The sequence below is a fragment of the Oryctolagus cuniculus genome, chromosome 10, assembly GCF_051225735.1.
Source record: "Oryctolagus cuniculus isolate XC-2025 breed Fujian yellow rabbit chromosome 10, ASM5122573v1, whole genome shotgun sequence".
In the NCBI taxonomy this organism is placed as follows: domain Eukaryota; kingdom Metazoa; phylum Chordata; class Mammalia; order Lagomorpha; family Leporidae; genus Oryctolagus; species Oryctolagus cuniculus.
The window spans coordinates 26,613,830-26,638,267 of NC_142876.1; the positions used below are offsets into that span (position 1 = coordinate 26,613,830).

Genomic DNA, 24,438 nt, shown 5'->3' on the forward strand with positions numbered 1-24,438 from the left:
GGAATGTAAACTGGTAAAACCACTATGGAAGACAGTATGGAGATTACTCAGAAATCTGAATATTGACCTAACATATGATCCAGCCATCCCACTCCTAGGAATTTACACAAAAGAAATGAAATCAGTAAACAAAAGAGTTATCTGCACCTCCATGTTTATTTCAGCACAATTCACAATAGCTAAGACATGGAGTCAACTTAAAAGCCTGTCAATCAAAGACTGGATAAAGAAATTATGGAATATGTACACTATGTAATACTACACGGTAGTAAAAAAAAGAAACCTGATCATTTGCAGCAAAATAGATGAATCAGAAAAACATACTTAGTGAAATAAGCCAGTCCCAAAGGGACAAATACCATATGTTCTCCTTGATTTTTGAAAACTAATAGATCACGTAAAACAAAATCTGTAAAAGTGAAATTGACACTTCACACTTCAGGAAAAAATGACTTGTATTGCCCTTGTCTTGACTGTTGAGGAACAGTTTCTTTTTTTTTTTTTTTTCATTTTTTTCTTCATACTATTTGTTGAACTCTTTACTTAGCATAGAGTTAATCATATATGCACAAAGCCAATTGAAAACAGATCTCAGTAAAAAATAAGAATGGGAATAAAAGGAGGAGGAAGTTAGTAACCTAAAGCTTTTCTGTTCTGCATACATTCCTATGGACTTACTTCTAAGAGTGCAGCTTAAAAACTTGTCATGGGACTCCAAGTTCCATTAAGTTGGGTGATAAAAAATGCCATCTTAATTGTTAAAGTGATTATAGTAAGTGTTAAAGTGAACATATAGATAGGATTAAGTGTTAAAGTGATCATATAAATAGGATCAAGTGTCTGGTAATAATAATAGATAAAATTAAACAGGGAACAATGTTCCAACATGGGATGCAGCCCATGCAACAGACTCATAGAATGACAATCACTTTAAGTAACACTCTGACCACAGAATCAGCCCTTAGGTCTTCCTGCTCTGGCTGCAAAGCCCATGCGAGCACTTCAGGCATGGAAAGCCAAGACACTGGGGCAAAAAACGTTCTATATGAAGGATCTCTGTGAGAGCGACCATGGCAGAAAGATGTGGCAATCAAAGAAGGATGTACTTTTCTCTAAAGGATCGAGAGAACTTCTACTTTGCTTATGGACTTGTCCAAATAAAGATGCAATTTGTGGACTCAAAAGGCTTCCATAGCCTAGGCAGCTCATGTCAAGAGCTTTGGGTGGTCACTGATATCATACATAAGAGTGTAAATTGTTAAATTAACAACAGGAGTCACTGTGCACTAACTCCCAATGCAGGATCTCTGTCCTCAATGAGTTGTATTGAGAGTTAACTGTAAAACTAGTTCTCAGTTTTTTTGAATGTGTGAGTGCGTGTGCAAATTCTTGAAATCTTTACTTAGTATAGAGTTGGTCTTCTGTGTACAAAGTTAATTGAAAATGAATCTTAATGGAAAAGGGGACTAGTAAGGGGAGAGGGAGGAGGAGGAACAGGAGTGGGAGTGTGGGTGAGAGGATGGGTATGGTGGGAAGAATAATTATATTCCTAAAGTTGTACTAATGCAATTTGTAAACCTTAAACAATAAATTTTTAAAAAACTCATTAAAAGTGTTTGGTAAATATGCAGTATATAACGTTAACACACATATACATAGCCTTTATAAATACAAAAATGCTAAGGCTGAAAAGAAATTTATAACATCAGTCCCTTTCACAGTAGCTACAAAAAATTAAATATCTGGGTTTAGATCTGCCCAGCTTCAGATCTGCCCAGCTCTGGCCATTGTAGCCATTTGGGGAGTGAATCACCAGATGGAAGACAGCTTGCTCGCTCTCTTTCTTGCCTCTGCCTCTCTGACTTTCAAGTAACATAAATAAATATTTTAAAAAAATAGCAATGGTGAAAGTGGGCATTGTTGACTAGTTCTGGATCTGTTGGTCTATAGTTCTCTTTATCTGTTGCATCTTTTCCAGGTTTAGGAATTAATTCTTCATAGAAACAATTTGGGAGGAGTCTCTTTCTTTCAATTGTTTTTAATAACTTGAGAAGAATTGGCATTGGTTCTGCTTTAAATGTCTGGTGGAATTTAGTAGTGAAGCCATCCAGTCCTGGGCTTTTCTTACATTTCTTCTGGTTTTTCAGTTTGTTGCCATACAGCTCTTTGTAGTAATTTCTCATGATTCTTTTTATTTATGTGGTATATGTTGTTACATTCCCTTTTTCATGTCTGATTTTTATTTTTTGAGTCTTCTCTCTTTTTGAATAATTGGGCCAGTGGTGCACCAATTTTATTTATTTTTTTAAAGAAACAACTCTTAAATTCACTGATCTCTTGTGTGTGTTTTTGGCTTAATTTTGTTTATTTCTTCTCTAGTTTTAATTACTCCTTCTCTTCTTCTAATTGTGAGTTTTGTTTGTTGTTGTTTTTCTAGGTCCTTGAGATGCATCGATAGCTCATTTATTTGGTACCTTTCCAATTTCTTCAAGTAGCCATCAACTGCTATAAACTTCCCTCTTAAGAGTGCTTTTGCTGCATCCCCTAAGTTTTGATATGATATATTACTGACTAATCATTTCCAAACAATTTTGACATGGTTTTATATACAGGGAATTAAAAAGATTCCACTAAGAGACTATTGGATTCATAAAAGAGTTTTGTAAAGTAGCAGGATATAAAATAGGCACAGAAAAATCAATAGCCTTTGTAAACACAGACAATGTTATGGCTGAGAAAGAACTTCAAAGATCAAACAAATTAACAGCTCCATAAAGAATTAAATACCTTGGAATACATTTAACCAAGGATGTCAAAGATATCTATGATGAAAATTACAAAATACTAAAGAAAGAAATAGAAAAATACATTTAAAAATGAAAAAATCTCCCGTGTTCTTGGATTGGAAGAATCAACGCCATCAAAATTTCCATAGTACCAAAACCAATTTATAGATTCAATGTGATCCCAATGAAAATATCAATAATATTCCTCAAAGAACTAGAAAAAACGATGTTAAAATTCATATGGAAACACAAGAGACTCTGAATAATTAAAGCAACCTTACACAACAAAAACAGAGCCAGAGCATCACAACAGCAGATTTCAAGACATACAACAGGGCAGTCAGAGTCAAAACAGCTTGTTACTTGCAAAAAACAGATGTGCAGATGAATAGAACAGAATAGAGACCTCACATATTAGTCTTTGCATCGACAATCAACTAATCATTGACAAAGGAGCTCAAAATCAATCCCTGGAGAAGGAACAGTCTCTGTAACAAACGGTGCTAGGAAAATTGGATCTCCACATGTGGAAGTATGAAACAAGACCTCTACCTTACACCCTACACGAAAATCAACACACAATGGATCAGGGCTTTAAGTCTATGTCCTGATGCCACCAAATTACTAGAGGAGAACATTGTGGAACTCTTGGGAAAGACCCAGAAGCACAGGTAATAAAAGCAAAAATATATAAATAGGATTACATCAAGTTTAGAAACTTCTGCACAGCAAAGGAAATAATCAACAAATGAAGAGATAACTGACAGAAAAGGAAAAAATATTTGTAAATATGCAACTGATAAAAGATTAATATCCAGGATCTATAAAAACTCACAACAGTCAATAACAAATGAAACAACCCATTTACAAATGGAGAAAGTACTTGAACTGGCATTTTTCAAAGGATGAAATACAAATGGCCCACAAACACACACACAAAAATATTCAGGATCACTAGTCATCAGGGAAATGCAAATAAAAACCACAATGAGGTTTCACTTTACTCCAGTTAAAATGGCTGTCATACACAAATCAAAAAGCAATAAATGCTATTGAGGCTGTATAGGAAAAGATACCGTAATACACTGTTGGTGGGAATGTAAACTAGTACTGCTACTGTGGAAGACAGTATGGAAGTTCATCAGAAATCAGCAAATAGATCTACTGTATGACCCAGCCATCCCACTCCTGGGAATTTACTCAAAGGAAATAAGCATATAAAAAATCATCTGCATCCTCATGTTTATTACTGCTCAATTTACCATATCTGAGATGTATAATCAACCTATATGTCCACCAACTTATGACCTGATAAAGAAAACGTGGTACATACATACAAGGGAGTATTACTTAGTCATAAAAAGAATGAAATCCTGTCTTTTGCAACAAAATGGATGTCACTGGACACCATCATGATAGTGAAATAAGCCAGAACCAGAAAGACAAGTATCAGATTTTCTTTTATTTATAGTAGCTACATATGAAGTACAAAGAAACTTAAGATATATGATTGAAATGAACATCTTCAGATTTGATTATTGTTTATAACCCATGTCTATATTCCTGCTTGACTGTGGTCTTTCTGTGTTTTTCTTGTGGAACTCTTCATTAAGTGGTGCATTCATCCTGTGACTATAAAGTAAATTAAAAATGTTATCACACAAACTAAAGGAGGATGGAAGGAGAGAAGGAGAGATGGAGGGAAGTATTATTATGTTCTTGGAATTGTGTCTCTGAACTACATGAAGTTTATTCTCATATTAATAAAACAAATTATATTAAAATATTTAAATATCATTATTAGGCCATATGCTGTAAAATATTTATTTGTAAGTTATATCTTGTCAGGAAATTATTATTTTCTGATTCTTGCTCTAGATGCTTGTGTTATTTTTCTTTTTCATCTTTGGTATTCAGAAATCTATGAGGTATGCACGTTGTTAAATTTCTATTTATTCTGGGCCAGTGTTATTGCATAGCCAGTAAAGCCATCACCTGAAATTCTGGCATCCCATATGAGCACTGGTTCTTTTCTTAGCTTGCTCCTCTTCCAACCCATCTACCTGCTAGTGGCCTGAGAAAAGCAGTAGAAGATGGCACAAATGATTGGGTCCCTGTCACCCATGTGAGAGACCCAGATGAAATGCCTGGCTCCTGGCTCCAGCCTCATCTAGTGCTGGCCATTGCAATTATTTAGGCAATGAGTGTTTTATAAAAGATTTCCCTTTCTTCTGTCTTTCCCTCTGTCACTCTGCCTTTCAAAGTAAATTAATAAATCCTAAAAAAGTTATACTTATTCTGATTGAGATCCCTTAAACTTCTTGGAACTAAGGCTGATAAATTTAGTCAATGTTTCAAAACTTGTAACTGCTATGTTTTTTTCTGTGTCTATCTTCTCCCCTTCCTTGGACTTCAATTTCCCATATGTCACATCATTTAAAGTTGCCATGCCGATGTTGAGTGCTCTGCTCAGTAATTCTATTGTTTTTCACTCTTTTATTTCAATTTTATTACTTTCTATTGGACCATCCAAATGTTAACTGACTTTGTCCAGTCTGCTAAGTCAAATAAATGTTCTGTGTCTTACATTATGTTTTTAGGCTCTTATAATACTATTTGGTTCTATTATTTAGTTTCTATTTTTCCACTGAAATTTGCCATTGCCTTATGCCTATTGGTCAGTAATTTTATCATGTATTTATATATATTAACTCATTTATTATAGTTATTTTAAAGCACCTGACTTCTGATACTAATACTGGTGTCTTTTGTGATTCTGCTTCTATTGATTATTTTATAGTCTAGATTGTAGGGTTATATTTTGCTGCTTCTTTGTTTCTTGGCTATTTATGATTTTTTAGAGTCAGATTATATATTAAAAGTGGTAGAGACCAAAACAAATAATGTTCACCCCAAGATAAGACCATCAGCTTCTCTCAGCCTGTCAGTACGATGAGGCTGAGCTAATCTAGTGTGTGATTGAGCTGCATATGGGCTTTGTCATAGCTTTCAAAAGATTCAGTGTAGTACTGGCTTCAAATGTGTCCTGACAAGAGCAGAACTTTCCCGCAGCAGAGCTTAGGACCTGAATGCCTCCAAGACTACAGATGTATTTGTGTGCTTTATAGTCACAAACCTTCTGAACTCTAAGAGATCTCTTTCAGCTCTAGAACTAAGCAACCACTTTTCAGAGTCACTACAGAGTTCACACTCTGCAGCCCTGCACCTGGCTTTCAATGCATTGGGAAACCTCAGCCTAGCTGCCCTGCCTCTTTCAGTAATGACACAGTAAACCTCGGGAAGTTCTCTCTCAACTCCTCTGCCTTCATCACAGTATTGCTCTTCTTTTGGAAAGGCCCATGGCCCTGGGAGGGGAGGAGCCAACCTCTTCCAGCTTTCCTGCCTTGTCCACAATTTTTGGTTACAGCACTACCTTACAAGCACAAAAGCCCCATGCATCCAGAGCTGAGTAAGGGGGATCTTGCTCTGTTCGGCTGCGTTGCCCAACTGCTGGCTTGCATTCAAGGGGACTCAGCTGAGCGCAGTGATATCCTCTCTCACCCACCCTTCTCTGCCAGCAGCAGCGCTGGTCCCATGTGCTCAGTTAAAGCATCCTGAGAAATATTTGGAGCATTATAACTGCGGTTTCTTGAGATTTCTATTCATCATGCCTCTCCACGTGGACATTCAGTTTGTCAGAAGTTAGGCTTGTTTCTCCCTAGCCACACACATGAGGGCTTTCATTCTCTTGTTATATCCCTAAGGATGCAGATAGCCATAAGACATTTATTTCTAGAATGGGATTAGTCCTCTCTAAAGCATAGTTGATTTGTATCCTCAGATATGTGCTGGATTTTTCAAAGTATATGATTAAACATTTATCTAGTTCTGATTGTGCATATATAAGTTATTGTCTCTATAAACTTTCTATTCAACTATTATTCATTTGTATAACTTTGGGCAAGTTGAATTCTATTACTTCAGTTTCCTCATCTATAAAATGACGATAATGGCATCAATCCCATTTTTTAATGTGGATGACATGAATCCATATACATAAAAGCATATATTTGTGTGTACTAGATAGCAAGCATCCAATCATTCAATATTATATCAAGTCTTTCTTATCCTGGACATAATTAATTTTCATGTTGTTTCTTCAACCTCATAAGAAAAAATACAGAAAAGTATGAAGGTACTTCACAAAGTTCACAGAAAAAAAGATAATTTTTCAGGTGATTATCTTGTATAGTTAGTTATGTTGCCATTCGGCATGCCTACATCCCCCATCAGAGTGCCCAAAGTCTTTTCTGCTACTCCACTTCCAAATCAAATTCCTGCTAATTCTCACCCTGAGAGGCAGATGATGATCCAACTGCTTGGTTCTCTGCCACCCAGATGGGAGACCTGCATGAAGTTCCAGGCTCCTGATTTTGGTCTGGCCCTCCCCTGGCTGTTGTTGGCATTTGGGGAGCAAACCAGTAGATGAAAGGTGTCTCTTATTCTGTCTTTTAAGTAAAGTTAAAAATAAATTATCTTAAAAGATATTCTTGTTTTAGTATAAAAAGCTTAAGTCTCTGCATAGCTTTTTAAAATAATGCACATTTTCTATAACTTTTTAAAGACGCTTTTGTGCAGGAATTTCAAATTTTTGTGCCAAACTATTATTATCTTTTAATTCCATCTTTCCACAATCATTTTTAAAGCTTCATTCTATTATCTCCACCTTATAGATGAAAAATGAAATATCAATGAGATAAATACTTTTCTGTGAATGCATAGATAGCAGGTGACCTATCAGGGATTTTAAGCTGGATATTTTTCAGTCTTACACACTTTTTACTACCTATTCTGTCTTGTCAATGAGTGAGACACTAGGGATCAACTAGTTTAGCTAGACCACCTCAAACAAATGTTTCAAAGGCACAGCAAACTTGGAAATACAGAGAAACAAGTTTTGGTGTCAAAAACTGTAATTGAAAACTGAATATTGGTATAACAACTAAGACAGGTTGGGATACTCACACTCCATGGCAGAACACCTGAGTTTGAGTATCGGCTCTCCTTAAAATCCAGCTTCCTACCAATATGCACTCTCAGAAGCAGCAGGTGATACCTTGTGTACGAGGGTTCCTACTCCTATAGAGAAGATACAAATTGAAGTTCTACATTTCTGGTTCTGGCTGGTCCCATACCCAACTGTTGCAGGTATTTGAGGAGTGAACCAGTGCATGGAAAACACCTCATTTCTTCCTCTTCTTCTTGGTCTTCTCTCCCTCCCTCCCTTTTTCTTTTTCTTCCCTCCACATATTTCTCCCCCACACATTTTTCTCTTCTTTCCCATTTCAAATATATAAAAATTATTTTAAAAATTGTAATAAAAATCCAGGAACTTTTGGAAATTGTTACGCTTCTAGTAACCTTGTTTGAATTTTTATACAATCATTGCCTTATGAGTTATATAAAAATGTTCTAAAAATAGGAAATGTAATCAAGTAGCATAACAGCACAATTAAATAACAGTTCAATTTCAGAATAAATTACACATGGGAAAATTGATCTATATGATATATTGTTAATATACATCATATGCAATCTTTTCCCTATTTTCACTTAATCCAGACTCCTGGCAAGACATGAAAAATCAGTCACTAACCATTTTAAGGAAATTCCCTCTAACTAGCAAACTTTCAAGACAGTGTCTATACAGTGTCAGCTATTGCCATAAAAATGCTGCCTAACAAACAAGCCCAAAATTTAGTGTCTTTAAACAAGAAGCATTCATTTTTCCACTCCACAAGCTGAAGGAATAACAGAAGCTACCTAGGAAATGTTCTGTTCATGACTGAGGTCAACAGCCCCCAGAGGATTGATGGGAAGCAGCAAGTCTCTTAGAGCATTAACTGAAAGCTGTCACTTTCATCCATATTCCATTGACCAAAGCAAATCACATATCCAGACTCAGTGAAGAGGGTACACATATCCCACTGATTTGGGGCTAATGGCGTAAATTCTTGCCAGTAGTAATTTGCTGATATTGTCCTTTAGATTCACGTTTAAACATCAAAAATGATACAGTTACTCATGTCTAAAAAAAGATTTAGGGGAAGAGAGTTGGGATAATGTGAAAAATGGCTCACTAGAGAGCATAAACCAACAGGAAAAAAAATAATCATCAACAGTCAGTTCTTCTATAGACATCTCAAACAACAATAGTGGTACAGGTGTCCTGACCGGGGGTTTATGCAAAGAATAAGCTGCTGGATCCCACATTCTCCAACTTGCATATTTAGGAGATTATATTTAATTGATATAAAACTTATTCCTTTTCTAGGATGAAGGCTGGGAAGGGTATATTTAGTCACTATATGCAACACAAAGGAAAAAGGAGAATTCTGAAGAACCCTAAACCAAATCACCACCCTACAACTTAAAATAATTGACTTTTTAAAAGGAGCAGACAGTAGGAGAGAAATCTGAAACTTCAGCAGTACAAATTATGTCTTTTCATCTTTGACTCTGCTCAGTGAGAAGCAGCATTGGAATTTGATTTTCCCTGTGAACTTTAGAAAACACCATCTCTAAAAATTTAATATGTAAAGCCATGGAACATAAGGGCATATGTAGGAAATCTTTAAAGTCATATATTATGAAAATGTTTATTTTTTCCCTCTAGGAGATTGCTAAAAAGGTAGTTCAGCTCATTAGTGACTGCCCAGATATCTCTAGGGTATTTTAGCTGAGTATTATAACACAAATGGTCCCTATAATTTGAAGTGAATTATTTTGAATATGTAAAGGTAACTCCTTGCTGCAGATGCTTTATGGTATGAGACCTTAACTTCACCTGATTAAATGCAATGGTAAATCAATGTTATTGAAACATACTGGTGTGACAGATGATGGGTCAGCAGGATTTCCCATGAGACTGCATGGTCTTGAGGGATATTGAGAAATCCACAAGATGGCAAGATAGAAGTCACTGGGATGGAACACTATCATTCATAAATGCAGAAAATGGTGACTTGCAATGTTTTTGTTATCTTTTACTTTTAGAGGTGGAAGAAATAGTGCTGAGAAGCGCACGGCACAGAAAAACAAAGACCTTGGTCATGATTTGTGCCTTGTCATTTTCTTTTTTCTCTGTCTGTTTGTCTTGAGTGGACAAGAAGATTTTAAGCACAATTAAGGCCATGCCATAGTAATGTATCATTTTTATTAGTAGTCACCCTATGTCAGATGTGACCCTACACACTTAATGTCAATTAACTCAGAATTCACCATAGCATTAGGAAATGCGTTCTCTCATTTTCCATTTTACCAGATAAGAAACTGAGAAACAAAAAGTAGATTTCCCTGTGGCTATGCACAGTAAGTAACAGAGCTGGAATTTGGAGCTGGACTTTCTGACCCCATTGTCCACAATCCCAAGTGAGGCTAGACTGTTTTCTACTCTCCTACATCTCAACAATTCCTGGTTATGTGCAGTGACAGAGATGATCTCTTGGGTGTATTCCTCTTGATGAGTGCTATTATAAATTTAATAAAAATGTGTGTTCTCTCTCATCTTCTTATAATGTCTTCCATCTCTACCTCAAAGACTTCTATGAACCCAGATGCTCAAATATTCCCCTTACCCTTGCTTGTCAGAAATTCCAACTATGTTTCATACATTTTGCCCACAGGGTTGAGTTCAGAAGAATTCTGTGGCTGCGTTCTGACCCAGCCAAAAAAAAAAATCATCTTTTGATCAATTAGCAACATCTGCCATGGGTGCAGGATCCAGGCATCGGAGTGTATACACCAGATTTTCATGGTAAAATATTGTCTAACCCTCTCTCAGAATGCTCTGACCCAGCACGACACCACCCCTGACCTCACCTCTGTCCTTAATGTTTGTATTTGCTCTACATGTAACATCCCACCCAAAGTTCTACAGGAAACTGCAGTACAGTTTAGCAGAATGAACCAGATCTAGGATCAAACCTTGTCTTTTATGCTTGTATGTTTAAATCCCCCATTTCTCTATCTGAATAAAACAAGTTAATAATATAAGGCAGGGAATGGCAAGCTCTCTGTGTAAAGTGTCAGATAGTAAAGATTTTAGACTTTCTGTGCCATACCTTGCCATCTCTGAAAGAAGAGAACAAGAAATCATATCCTAAGTAGTCAAGAATGTTAATTTTCTTCAATGTTTAAAGATTATTTTTCTTGCTTTCTTTTTTCTTCCTTAGTATAAAGTATTTAAATGATCAAATTACTGCATTTAGAATACAAGCACCATCATAAAATTCGATTAATATTGACAATTCCTTTATATGAATGAGTATGTCAATCACAGACAGTAAGAGTAATAATAAATGTAATTGGAGTAGGAAGATCACAAGCTGATATCCTATTTCACAGCAGAAGAAAGATTTCAGGGAAAGACAATGGCAGAGCTTGGGTAAGTCATGAGGTCTCTGGAGTCCTGAGGCAGTATCTGTGTTTCTCTCTCATCCTTATACCCTAATGGACATGCAGGTCAAAGAGTCATTAACTGCATTGCAGGGTGAGGAATCCTAAAACACAACAAACACACAAATAGACACTCACTGGCATTCCTACCCTTTGGCCTCATTCCATAGAAACAGAAGGCTTTGGAGCAGCTGCTCTAGGTTGCAATTCCGGCTCCAGTCCTTTCATGGGTAAAACCTTTGGCAAGTTACTTTGCCTTCTCTTGCTTAATTCTTTTTTTTTTATTTTTTATTTTTATTTATTTATTTTTTTGACAGGCAGAGTGGACAGTGAGAGAGAGAGACAGAGAGAAAGGTCTTCCTTTTGCCGTTGGTTCACCCTCCAATGGCCGCCGCGGCCAGCGCACCACGCTGATCCGAAGCCAGGAGCCAGGTACTTCTCCTGGTCTCCCATGGGGTGCAGGGCCCAAGCACTTGGGCCATCCTCCACTGCACTCGCTGGTCACAGCAGAGAGCTGGCCTGGAAGAGGGGCAACTGGGACAGAATCCGGCGACCTGACCGGGACTAGAACCCGGTGTGCCGGCGCCACTAGGCGGAGGATTAGCCTAGTGAGCTGCGGCACCAGCCTCTTGCTTAATTCTTTCACCTAAGAAATGAGCTCAGTGATACATAGTTTACCAGGTGATTGTAAAAACTGAGTATCTTAGTCCACTTTGTGCTACTGTAACAGAATATCTGTTCTATAAAGAACAGACATTTAATTCTCATAGTTCTAGAGGTTGGGAAACTCAAGATCAAGGTGCCAACTGTTTGGTGTCTGGTGAACATTTCTGTTTAATTCCAACAGGGAACCTTGAACCTGTATCCTCTCCAGAGGGGAGGATCACTATTTGATAGAAGGGAGAAGGGGAAAAGGAGAAAAACTCCTTTTATGAAGCCTTTTTTGAAGCGTACCTAATCCCACTCATAAGGGAGGAGCCCTCATGTCCATATCTCTGAAAGCCCCTACTTAATGCTATCACACTGGCAGCACCTGAACTTTTCAGCAAAAAACAGTAAAACCACAGCAGAAGACGAAGAGAAGCATCCACCTGTGGCCTGGCACATGGGGAGTGCTCAGTAAATTCAAGTTTTCTTCCACTTTCCCAGAGAAACCTCCAGAGGGCAAAATTCACAATCAGGTCTCAAAGTAAGAGAAAGCCACTGTATGCCAGTGGGAGCCTGCAGTCATTTGCAGCTTAAATTTCCTTTGTGAAGACTGGCAAATAGTGTTTTCTAATTCCATTACTAATGTCATTATTAAAATCAAACTTGTTTTAATGTGTTACATTGTACAAAGACAGAATCCCTGCTCTCGAGACAGGGGAAAGGAGAAGTCGACAATAGATGATCAAGAGGAACATAGGGATGATGTGTACAGCCTTTTCTCCCCCTGCCAATAAATAAAAGCTATTTTGTGTGGTTCCTCAATTCTAATCTTATATTTCTTGCCACTTTCATTGAGTTCCCAGAGGGGAGCCATCCTATTGTTGACATTTAATAATGCCAAACAATAATCGAGGGCTCATTAGGCCAGAGGAGGCCTGGAGAAGCATTCAGCATTGGTGGCTGCCTCTGGGTAGGGTACCATTTAACCGTTTTAGAGAGAGGCGGCTCTATGCCATTTGTAAAGCTGTCATGAGAGAGCAAAGCCAAAGCCACTGTTCCGATTGTAAATAAAAGATGATGAAGACAATGGCAACACTGCTTTGTGTACAAGCCAGGAAGGATGAAGATGGGAGAAGGGGAACTAAGGAATTGAACTTGACCTTGAAGGAAAGGTAAGATTCAGATAAGCTGAGAGGAGGTATAAATGCATTCTGTACCAGCACTAAATAAGGAATATACACATCTTGATCATAGCACAGAAAGTGGATTAAACATCTTAGGCTCCTTTTCTCCCAGTTAATAGGTTCAAAATATGATTTTTCCACATTTGCTGAAATGAAAACAAATCTCTAAGGTTTTTGCCCCCTCCCCATCCAAATCTTCATCAACTGGCATCAATGCATCTGGTCCTAAACATGTCCCTAATTCCCTCTGCATCCCTCCCATCTGGAGTCAGAAGGCTTAGGCACTGCCATCCACAGACCTCTGCTCTCTGTACATACCGCATCCCCTATAAGTCACAATAGGACAAAATGCATAGGGTTGGAATCTGATGTTTGTATCTAGGGAAAAGGGCTTTTGGTAAACTGAACTTCCTGCTGAACACAAAATTAACCAGTTCAATGTTCTCAAGTGAAGACTAAGTCCATTTTTCTCTCTGGATGGCTTAGTGATGGAAACTTAATCTTTTCTTGATAACGTGAGAAGTCAAAGGTCCTTTAGGGTTGTCTTTCAATTGAACCTCATTTACTCATACTGGAGAATAAGTAAAATAAAATATAGGAAATTGGACATGGTCAAGCTGAATGCTTAACAATCATGAAAAAATGAGAGGCGATTTCTTTTCGGCTTGTTTTCTGTTAAACTAAATTTATGATACTAATTTGTTTTCATGCCACATGTCTCTTTCACTCGAAAGGATAAAAGAGAAGAAATAGCTAATCATGATTTTATAAGCAAAAGTGTAATTAAACAAGACTTTTCTGTATGTTACAATCTTCTCAGATGTGAACATTTTAACTATTTCCATGTATCTAGCCTGAAGGTATGGTATGCATGATAGATGGAAATACTTATTTCATAGTATAGTTGTATTTCATTTATCTGACCATATATGAGGATGGGTTGTGTTTATCAGGTAAGTGAAACACCAACATTTTTAAAAATTGCAATAATTTTAATTTAATGTATCCTTTAATCTCCTGTCTTGAAGAACAAATTTAAACTTTGCTATAGAATTGTGATGCCTTCAAGAGGAGTCTTAACAGTTGGGGTAAGCTCCTTTTCCCCTATTGGCCATTTAATGTTTGCTTATGTATTGCAAAATGAAAAAGAGAACCATCCAAGAATATTGGAATTAAATGCAAGAGTATATTGTTCTTAGTAAAAGATCTGAGGAGACTGCGTATGGATGGATGGATTAACCAAACAGTTGCTATCCAACATACTTGAGTGCAAGGAAGTCTCATTGATGGATACGCCAAAGCTGTAAAATCATACTGTTCCAGGCAGGGTTATGCCAATGTACGGCCAGCACGCGTATCTATCTGTACCAATGAATTTCTTCTTTGAATTGTAGTTTGACTATTGACAATTTTGGATGGCCTGTCTGTTCATCAATCTATCCAATCATTCTAAGATAAGGTACTATTTTATGAGTTCCTTCAACATGTAAAGATCTTTTCATTAGGTCACGAAAGCATGCAATCATAGGAAAATGGTGAAAATACACTAAGGGAAGAAGATTATAGTAGTAGAAGCTTCCAGATATAGCATTAAGGTGTTTCTGTGCTGGTTTATTTTCAACTTACAAACATATGCCTACATTGCTGAACTGATCCTGGGTCTTTAATATTTTAGATTTACTTAAGGACTTCGATTCATCATACCAAACATATAAGTTAACTGCAAGTTTGGACTTTACTACAGGCTACAACAAGGATTCAGTGTAAAGAGTCTTAGTGAAGGAAAATTTAGTAACAGTGCTTAGAACTTAGACATGGAATGCTTAGGGGCAGGAAGTGGCCACCAGAATTCTACCTTTCATTCTCATGTACCCACACCATCTTGTCAGACACTGAACACTACTGTCTTTTAGTGAGAGATCAGGAAATTGAATGTTTCAAGCCTCATTAAAGAGTGTGACAATTATAGGAAAAAGGACATGTACTGAAAATAGGCCAGGGCACTTATCCCCAGACACAAATAACTGTACAGTTACCTCAACCTGTTAGAAAATAATTACCATCCAGGGACATGACTCTGTCTTGGAGGGGCTTAGTGTGCACAGTCAACCCTGCCGATGTTTGCAGAGAGGGCAGGATGTGGAACGCGGCCTGAAGAGAGGGCGCGATTAAGAGCCAGTGTTCGCTCTGCTGAGAGCTCTCAGCCAGGGCCCTAGGGGTCTGATTATCATTTTCTTGGCAAGTGAAACTTGTCAGCCCCTCCTACAGAAGTTCATGCACCAAGAGGCTGCCATTGGCAGCTCTGAATCCAAACATGGCCAATGCCCCCCAGAGCCACAATTGAGAAACCCTCTGAGGATGTACTGAAAATGCAACTGGGTTCTCATTTGACTGAGTGTAGTCACTTTGAATTAGTTCCTGGAAAAGGGAGTTAGACTAGATGGCTTCCAATACCCCTCTGAATGCAATCAAGGTATTTCCTTTGCCTGCTCCTACATACCAAGGACATCATGACAGGACCAAAGTGAGGAGTCTGGTGGCCTGGCAGATCCTAACTCATTCTTATGACTCATTCTCAGTTCAAAGTCCAGAGTCAGTACGGTTGCTTCTACCACCAGCTCTCATTGACCCACTGACCACTGTGTGGATAAACCTGTTCATCTCTTTGTTCACCTGAGATTGACTTGGGTATTTGAAAAGAAGCTTTTTCTATGAAATAAAGAATAAAACAAAAAAACTAAAAGAATCACACATTCATGGAAGCAGAGAAATAGGCCATGTCTATTTGGCACTAACTCCCAAACCAGGCTGTTCATCAGAAGAATCTGGTGAATTCAGCACATCTCCCCAAACCCTGCATCCATCCTATAAATATAATCTTCCCCCAGACATGGCCGATTAATCAGTATTTTTCATACAGTTCTCAGCAGTCAACACGATCTTTAGAGCAAACATGAAAACATCACTCTAGTTTCCCTGCCTTAGCCAACTTTATCCAGCCAAGTCATCATCGGGGCAATTTTGTTTCATGAAAGCATCCAAACCTCACCATGAAGGGATGCACGAAACTCTGGATAATCTGTTAGAAGCCAAGACTCCCTCTGAGCAAATAAAACGTATCCTGTCTCAAGGCCCATGAACTGTTGCTATGACTATTAACGTAAAAGAGTAGAATCTTAACATTGGAATTTTACAGACCAAAAAGTTTATACTGTGAGGTATTTTGTCTCAAGGCATCTCTCATTCTTGGTATCTAGTCACAGTATGATTAGTTCACATGTATTCTTTTTTTAAGATTCATTTTTTGAAAGAGCTACAGAGAGAGAAAAGACAGAGGCAGAGAGAGAGGGAGGGAGGGAGGGAGAGATATGGTCCATCTACTTGTTCACTCCCCAAATGGCCACAAGGCCGGAGCTGAGCCAATCTGAAGCCAGGAGCCCGGAGCTTCTTCTGGGTCTCACACATGGGTTCGGGGGTCCAAGAACTTGGGCCACCTTCTACTGCTTTCCTAGGCCATAGCAGAGAGCTGGTTCAAAGAGGAGCAGCCAGAATTAGAACCAGCACCCATATGGGATGCCGGCCCTACAGGCTTGTGTTTTAACCCACTGTAACACAGCGCCAGCCCCAAGTTCACTATTTCAAAGATGTTTCTATCCACTGATGAAGAGCTCAAACTGAAGAAACAGTGTTTGCTAAATGATGTCTATGTATCTCTGATAATTTTCCTATATTAGCCTTATTTCTGTCCTTCAGAAGCACCCAGAACAAGTTGACTCCTCTGTGATGATTTCTCAAATGGTTGAAGACTAAATCCATGATGCAATTTATCTTCTTTAACCGTCCAACCCTGCATAACTTTTTATTGGAACTATCATCAAACTGTACCTTTACACATACTGAATTACTTCTAAATTGAAAACTTGACTTCTAAAGTCTTCTGATATTCAGGGATCATTTGGAAATTTGAAGTCCTTACTTATATGTATTCATCAGGAAAGTCTATACTATAGCAACTCTATAGTCCTGTGAATGTTGGTTACTTACCACAACAAAGTTTATTTCTTACTCACATTGTTTATGTAGCAAAGCTCTACCCAACAGAGTGACTCAAGAAATAAGGTTGAGTTAGGCTTCAATAGCTTGGAGCTGCACTAAACCAAATATGAGTCTTTCAAAATCATTGCGGCAGCATCAGAGAACTAAAGAGTCTCACATCATTTCATAAATATGTTCCCAACAGCCCCTTGGCTGGAAGTAGTTGCATGGCCACATAGTAGCATGTGGCCTATTAATGTGAATATTAGGTAATAAGTGAACATATAGTACAGGATTTCCTTCCCAAGTTTCTTAGTTAACCTATAACAGGCATATCTTCTTCATAGATTTCTGAGATATTAATTAAATGTTTTGAACCCAATAGGGCAATGGACAGGATTGAGAATCATACATCAGAGAGAGGTTTCTTTGATTCAGTTTTTTTGGCTGAAAAGGCTATTAATATACAAAACCACCAAAGCCAAACCCAGATAAAATCTTAGACTGCCCTTTCTGCATGTTATCCTCCCTAACTTCAAGACTCAAAACTATTTCATACACAAAAGCTCCTACAGCCTCCAGGATGGAGCAACCGGCACATGGACATGAAAATCCACCAAATATAATGCACTAGTACTATTGAGCATGAGTCCCCAAGTTTAGGAACTGATGGTCACCCAGACACTTTTGTGCTTAGGAACACAGTGGTCACTCCTCTTTCAATGCAGGAGCATTAACTATTTATATAAACAGTCATGGTCACCACAGTTATATGGAATCCTCAACAGATCTCAGGTCAGGTGACATGACAATTTGAAGACTTACATATGGATTAGCTTAACTCTGTAATTCCAAACCTCTATGTGTATATCTATATACATACCAATACAATTCTTTCACATACTGAGATCCAAAGATGTGGGGTTACATATTAAATGGCACAAAACGACAAGCGTCCAAGTGTCACTCTTTGTTCACAGTGTCTTTCTCTTTAACAAGTGATGCTGAAAACACACCAGATAAATCTGTACCAATCTTCCATGACCCATGCTGTTTCTCTAATTCAGAAGTCTTTCCCTATACCTGTTTTCGTGAGGTGAGATTAGGCTTAGCCTTGGGAATTGGTCCTATTTGTCTCATATCTTTCTATGCTCATCATTGTATTGTTCCTATTGCCTGCCACAATGAGGACAAAAGGAAACAATACAGAAGGAAAGCAAAATAAATAAATAAAACCACACATCCCATGGCAGGAATCTGAACAAAGGTATCAGTTTTCATCACAACTAATTGACACCTGACAGGTGAACTCTTTGGGGCTATTTTTACTCCAAATTTGATTGCCATGATGAGCCCAGGAGAGAGTCTCTTGTCCCTATCAGGATTAGGTAGATCAACAGCAGTGGTACAATCAACGCTGTCCATACAGAGAAACCATCCATCAGCCAGGCAAGAGAAATGCATGAGATCTGAATAGTGCCTCTCACTAAGAAAAGACTTGAGTAAGATAGATCTTGGGGCACTATCACTACAAAACACTAGAAAGTGAATTGAGGGCCTGGTGCTGTGGTATAGTAGGTTAAACCTCTAACTGCAGCATTGGCCTCCCTTATGGGTGCCAGTGCAAGTCCTGGCTGCTCTACTTCCCATCCTACTCCCTAATGGCCTGGGAAAGCAGTGGAAGATAGTCCAAGTACTTGGACCCCTGCATCCACATGGGAGACCTGAAGGGTGCTCCGGGCTGCTGGCTTCAGTTTGGCCCAGCTCTGGCCATTGCAGCCATTTGGGGAGTGAACAAGCAGAGGGAAGACCACTCTTCCTGTATCTCCCTCTTCCTGTCTGTGACTCTGCCTCTCAAATAAATAAATAAATCTTTAAAAAAAGAAAACAAAAAAAGAAAGTGGATTAAATATGCTCTAAATTCTATAAATGTTAACTATTTGAAATTGACATTTAGACTGCCACTATCCTCAACTAGAAATTTGTAGAGAGTGAGAGATCATATAAAGACCTCTTGGTCAGTCTTCATTAGAGAATTCACCTCTAATATTAATAGGGACTACCATTAGCCTGTGTTAAATTATTAATCACACTCAAATATTTCATATGTTAGAACCAAATCAGCTGTATTTCCTTGTAAAATAAATATCTAAATTTATAAAATAGTTGTGTCACTCAACGATGGGGAAGCATTATGAAGAAGGCACTATTAAGCAATTTCCTCATTGTGTGTATCAGTGAGTGCCCTCACACACAAAAACTAAAACAGTGACAATGTCACCAGACTATCTTATCCTCTGGGACCCCAGTCATTTAAGCAAGCCAACAGGGAACAAAATACCATTTGGTGGCTCATGACTATAATTTAAAACCTCTTCTTACCACATCAATAGGTACTCCCACAGTTAATGCAGAAGTGCTACAGAGTAACACCAATCCTCCAGACATTTTTTTCCCTTTCAGTATAAGCAGCAGGAGTCAGACTTAATAGATCAGCTACCTTGGTAATTCTATCCCGAATGTTATTTTTCAGATGGCAGAAATATATATTTCCTTTCGGGCCGGCGCCGCAGCTCACTAGGCTAATCCTCCACCTAGCGGCGCCGGCACACCGGGTTCTAGTCCCGGTCGGGGCGCCGGATTCTGTCCCAGTTGCCCCTCTTCCAGGCCAGCTCTCTGCTGTGGCCAGGGAGGATGGCCCAGGTGCTTGGGCCCTGCACCCCATGGGAGACCAGGAAAAGCACCTGGCTCCTGGCTCCTGCCATTGGATCAGCGCGGTGCGCCGGCCGCAGCGCGCCGGCCGCGGCGGCCATTGGAGGGTGAACCAACGGCAAAAGGAAGACCTTTCTCTCTGTCTCTCTCTCTCTCACTGTCCACTCTGCCTGTCAAAAATTAAAAATATATATATATATATATATTTCCTTTCAAGATCTTTTTCCCAAGACTATTTTAAGTGAAGCAATTTGTGTCCACATTTCTTTGTGCTACCTGACTTTATAATATTTAAGAAATTTATAAATACTTGTGGGGATCAACTCGGACTAGACTAAGTTACTGGAATTAAGACTTATTCTATGCATCTGCTCTCCCACAATATGGCGTTGGGAGAGGAGTAAACAACTTCTACACAGCTGCCTCCAGTTTGACCAGTAACCTCCAGGAGCTGATCCTGCTCCTGATTGGAGGAGAGCAGCGTGCTCGGCGTGTGGGTAGCAGAGTTGGGATTGGTGGAAGAGGACTATAAAGGAGGAGAGAGACAACATGCACCAGGAACATCTAAAGGGAACATCCGGATAACATCTGAGCAGCCCCCGAGAGAGCCGGCCGGCGGTGTGCAGCTCCCCCGTGGAAGTGGGGAAAGTGGCAGGGGGAACCGCCCTTCCACTGAGGTGGAAGGATCGGCAGCCCACCCGGGAAGGACCAGCAGCAAACCGGGGAAGGGCCGAGCAGACAAAAGAACAGCGCAGGGTCCTGTGTCGTTCCTCCATGAAGAGGGGGAGCGACAATACTAATGGCATTCATTTGTATTTTACTTTTCATTTGCTGTTTTACTTATTTAAAGATCCAAACATATCAATGGTAAGATGCCTAAGTCTAAAAATTTATTTTACATCATAGAATTTTAAGGGGTAAAGTGGTATATTCTGATTGGTTGTATTTCTCTCCTGGACTATATTATAGAAAGTAACCATTTTAGACCTGTACTGGGTGAATATTTTAAAACACATTGACAACAGTGGAAATATTTACACCATGGGACATGACAATCATAGACACACCTTTCTAAGCATAAAGATCCTTCAGCTTCCTACTCAACCGAGACATAGATGATGGGAATAAAAAATGGAATTGGTAATCAGAAAGTCTGTATACTTACTGGAGATCTCAAAAGCCAGACATTATTAACTGCCATGGCTGTCTCTTGAAAGAAAGCTACATTCTCAGATTGGTGTAAATTGTAAACGCAGTAAAGTGTACAGAAGCAATAAAGACATAAAACAAGCAGGTGTTTTTTGGGACAGTTAGCAACTCAATGCAGCTGGACCATGAAATGCAAAGAGGGAATGTAGGAAGAGATGGGCTTGGAGAACTTGACAATAGTGTCATTGTGAAAGACTTGGGGCTGCCATATAAAATTCTTGGCTATCTTAAAAGTGATAAGAATTCACAGAGGAGTTTAAATAAGGACGAAGGTAACATTAAATTTCAGTTTTTAAAAAGGAACCCTTATTATAACAAATTGCTAAATTTCATATATAACACCATTTTATAAATTAGCTTAGGTATGTTTATATGTGATTTACATGCATAGAATATAATATCTAAATAAACTCAGTAGTTACCAAGATGGAATGGTTTGGGGATTAAGAGAGAGAACTTTGAACCTTATAAATATATTTTATTAGAATTTCCATGATTTTTAAATGTAAAGAAACCACTCTGGCAACAAGACTGGAGTTGAGGAGACTAATTAAGAGGCTGTTACAGTTTGATTATCCAAATGACAGACAATGAGTGCCTAAACAAAATCAGTGGCATCACAGAAAGAGAGAAGAGAAAGTAGATGTGAGCCATTTCAAGGGCCTAGGCTAAAGAGTATGGTAGCACTGGTTGTAGGAGATGAGGGGCAGAAGGAGATTAGAAGAACTGCCAGGTTTCTCACTGGAGTGACTCAACTGCCAACATAGGAAAGATAGAAACAAACACAGAATTTGTGTTTTGGAAATGTTGAGTTTGAGACATCTCTGGGGCATCCAGGCAGTAACTGCCAGCTTAGGGAACTATGCTTATATACCTGGAGCTATAATAAAATGCTGGGCTTGTTAGATACAGAGCACAGAGCTGAAAGTAAGAACCAGGCATGATAACCAGATCAGGCAATGTCTCTGGAGTTTCAGAATGAACTCCAGATGATCCAAAAGCTGAAAAGTTTAATAATAGAGTGAAACAAAGAATAAACTGTGAGAATAAGGTACCCAGAAACCAGCAACAACTGGAAAAGGCTACCAACTCTAGGGCAAACAGAGTAAGAGGAAGAAATAAAGTCCCAATTACCACTGAGAACTGAAACTGTGAAGAGAGAAATGTGGTGATTGCCAGACGGTCTCAGAGCAAAGAGGAACCAGGGAATAAATCCCTGGGGCTTCTCCCTTCTCAATCTCCTGTCTCCATTTTCCTGACTCCCATTGGCTAAACAACCAGAAAGTAGACAGGGATCAAGTGGCTCTGGTTGACACAGTCCACAGAGGCTGCTCACCTGGGCACGGAGGTAGACAGAGACATGTGAAGAATGAACCTGTCACAGAACAGACAATCATCATCACACTGGATCCTACACAACCATCCTCTCATTTCACAAAGTACTTTCTCAGGAGCCTGCCATGATGCAGAGGAAGGAAGGAAAACCAACACACATGAAATCATTACAAAGAAGATAAGGGTAGCTCCATTCTGCCCTGAACTTGGGGATCCTTGAGACTGGGATTCCAATGCCTGCTTTGCCACTTACAGATTGTGTTGCTGCAGTCAATGTACCTAATTTCCCTAATCTTTCATTTGTAAAATGAAAATAATGTACTCTGACTTTATGGGATCACCACGAGGTTTAAATTAGATAGTTTATGTACATACTTATTATGAAGTAAGCTCTTGATAAATACTATAGAGGTGGAGATCATGACAATGACTCTGAGTGATAATGACCATGGTTTCTGATTTGGACCCTAACAACATCAGTATAAGCTGGAATGACAGGTAACAAATGTTATTTTATACTATGCTGAAATTTTTTATATTCTGAAAATACAGAAAAACCAAACATGTTTAGGAAAGGCGGTATGGCATAGCAAGATACACGTTTTACATAAACTTTCTGGCTGCCACAGGGAAGATGCCCTTATAGAATAAGGAGACAATTTCTGAGGATGTGCAGTAATTTTGGCAAACAATGGGGTAGATCAGAACTAAGGGTCAGTGAAAGTGGAAATAAAGGAAGAAATGAGAGCATCCTCACCTAGAGGAAATGGCAGGAATTCATATTTCACTGTAAGTGTGGACCAAAGCATGGGCTGAGATTTAACTGGAAATGTGGACCAGATAACTGCTATGTTTTGGAGTTGGGTGTATGGGTAGGCATAGATGCATATGAGGAGGATTATAAAAAGAGTAACACATTTGAGGTTGGAGAAATCATTTGTAGGAAGAATGTAGGCTGAAAGATTGAGTCTAATTGCATGATCCAATGTCATGCACAGATGATTGATTCTATATTATTTATTACATAAATCTCTGAAGAGGTATCCAGGCCCAGGTTTAAACATGAAAGTTATTGGTATACAGGTGATTGATGAAGCCATATTACATATGTAGCAAGGTACTCCAGGGTGTGTATTTGAATCAGTAGAAGTAGGGTACCAAGGAAGGAAGACATCTGTGGGTCAGGTTGAAGGTGATGGGCCTCCAAAGGAGACTGGAAAATAACCAAGAGGATCAGAAAATAAGGCTGCTTAGCTTCCTTCTAAATTTGAAAGTATCATCATTAACACATTTTAGAATATGAGAATTCAAGTCACACTTTCCCCTCTAGTAGTTTGCAAAAGCCATTCTTTTTCTCCTTTAGTTTTGGGACCTTTGCCCATCTGGTTTCTGGCATCTACCCCATTTTCCTTGATTTCTGAAATATTACCTGCAGGTTATATGCAAGCCATCATAATTTTTATAGCAGAAAATCTCATTTCCTCTAGGTAAAACAACAAGCTTTAATTCTCCATTTCTTAAATGCCACCCAAGGAAAAAAAAGCCATTTAATTATTTGTCTTTTAAAAGATGGTCTTCATTGCATTTCCAGAGGTTTACAAGGAATACATCTAGTGCTTAATTGCTTGTAGCTAGGGAATACAATTATTCTTCTGGAGTCAACCAAATATTTATTGTGATTGCCTCAGTCTAGTTTTCAAGCACATACCACAAAGATTGAAACTAATTGAGCCCAAATCCCAAAGCTATTAAATGATGGCAGGTTTGTGTTGAAAAACAGGGGTTATGTTAGGCTTTTGACATGGAAGGTGGTGTTGCTAATGTATTTTTCTATGCTGCTGAAAAAAAACCTGATTGACAGAACTCATTCTTTGCCACATAATTATCTATTTCTTTGTTGACCCATCTGGTCCCCCTTAACAGTGTGCTAATACCACCGTAAAACAATCAGACTAAATAGGTCTTCTGATGATCAATGGTTAATATGGTTACATACAAATTATTCTATAATGTGCAGCCTTCTCTATTAAAATTCTAAATGGAGTGCTAGATATTGACAAAGATTTTCTCAA

General features: G+C 38.6%; 1 long non-coding RNA gene across 9 annotated transcripts in view; it reads right to left on the reverse strand.

Annotated features, from left to right (window-relative positions):
* The window catches only part of LOC149123713 (uncharacterized), a 593,545-nt gene that overhangs the window by 396,158 nt on the left and 172,949 nt on the right, over nucleotides 1–24,438 (reverse strand). For 5 of the 9 annotated variants that reach the window (XR_016214009.1, XR_016214013.1, XR_016214007.1 and 2 more), the window contains exon 4: nucleotides 7,812–7,925. The exons of 3 other annotated variants lie outside the window; for them this stretch is intronic. This is a non-coding gene — a long non-coding RNA (uncharacterized LOC149123713). Of the gene's footprint in view, nucleotides 1–4,282; nucleotides 4,419–7,811; nucleotides 7,926–24,438 lie in introns of those variants that run through there. One more of the 9 variants, XR_016214011.1, reaches the window with a different exon arrangement.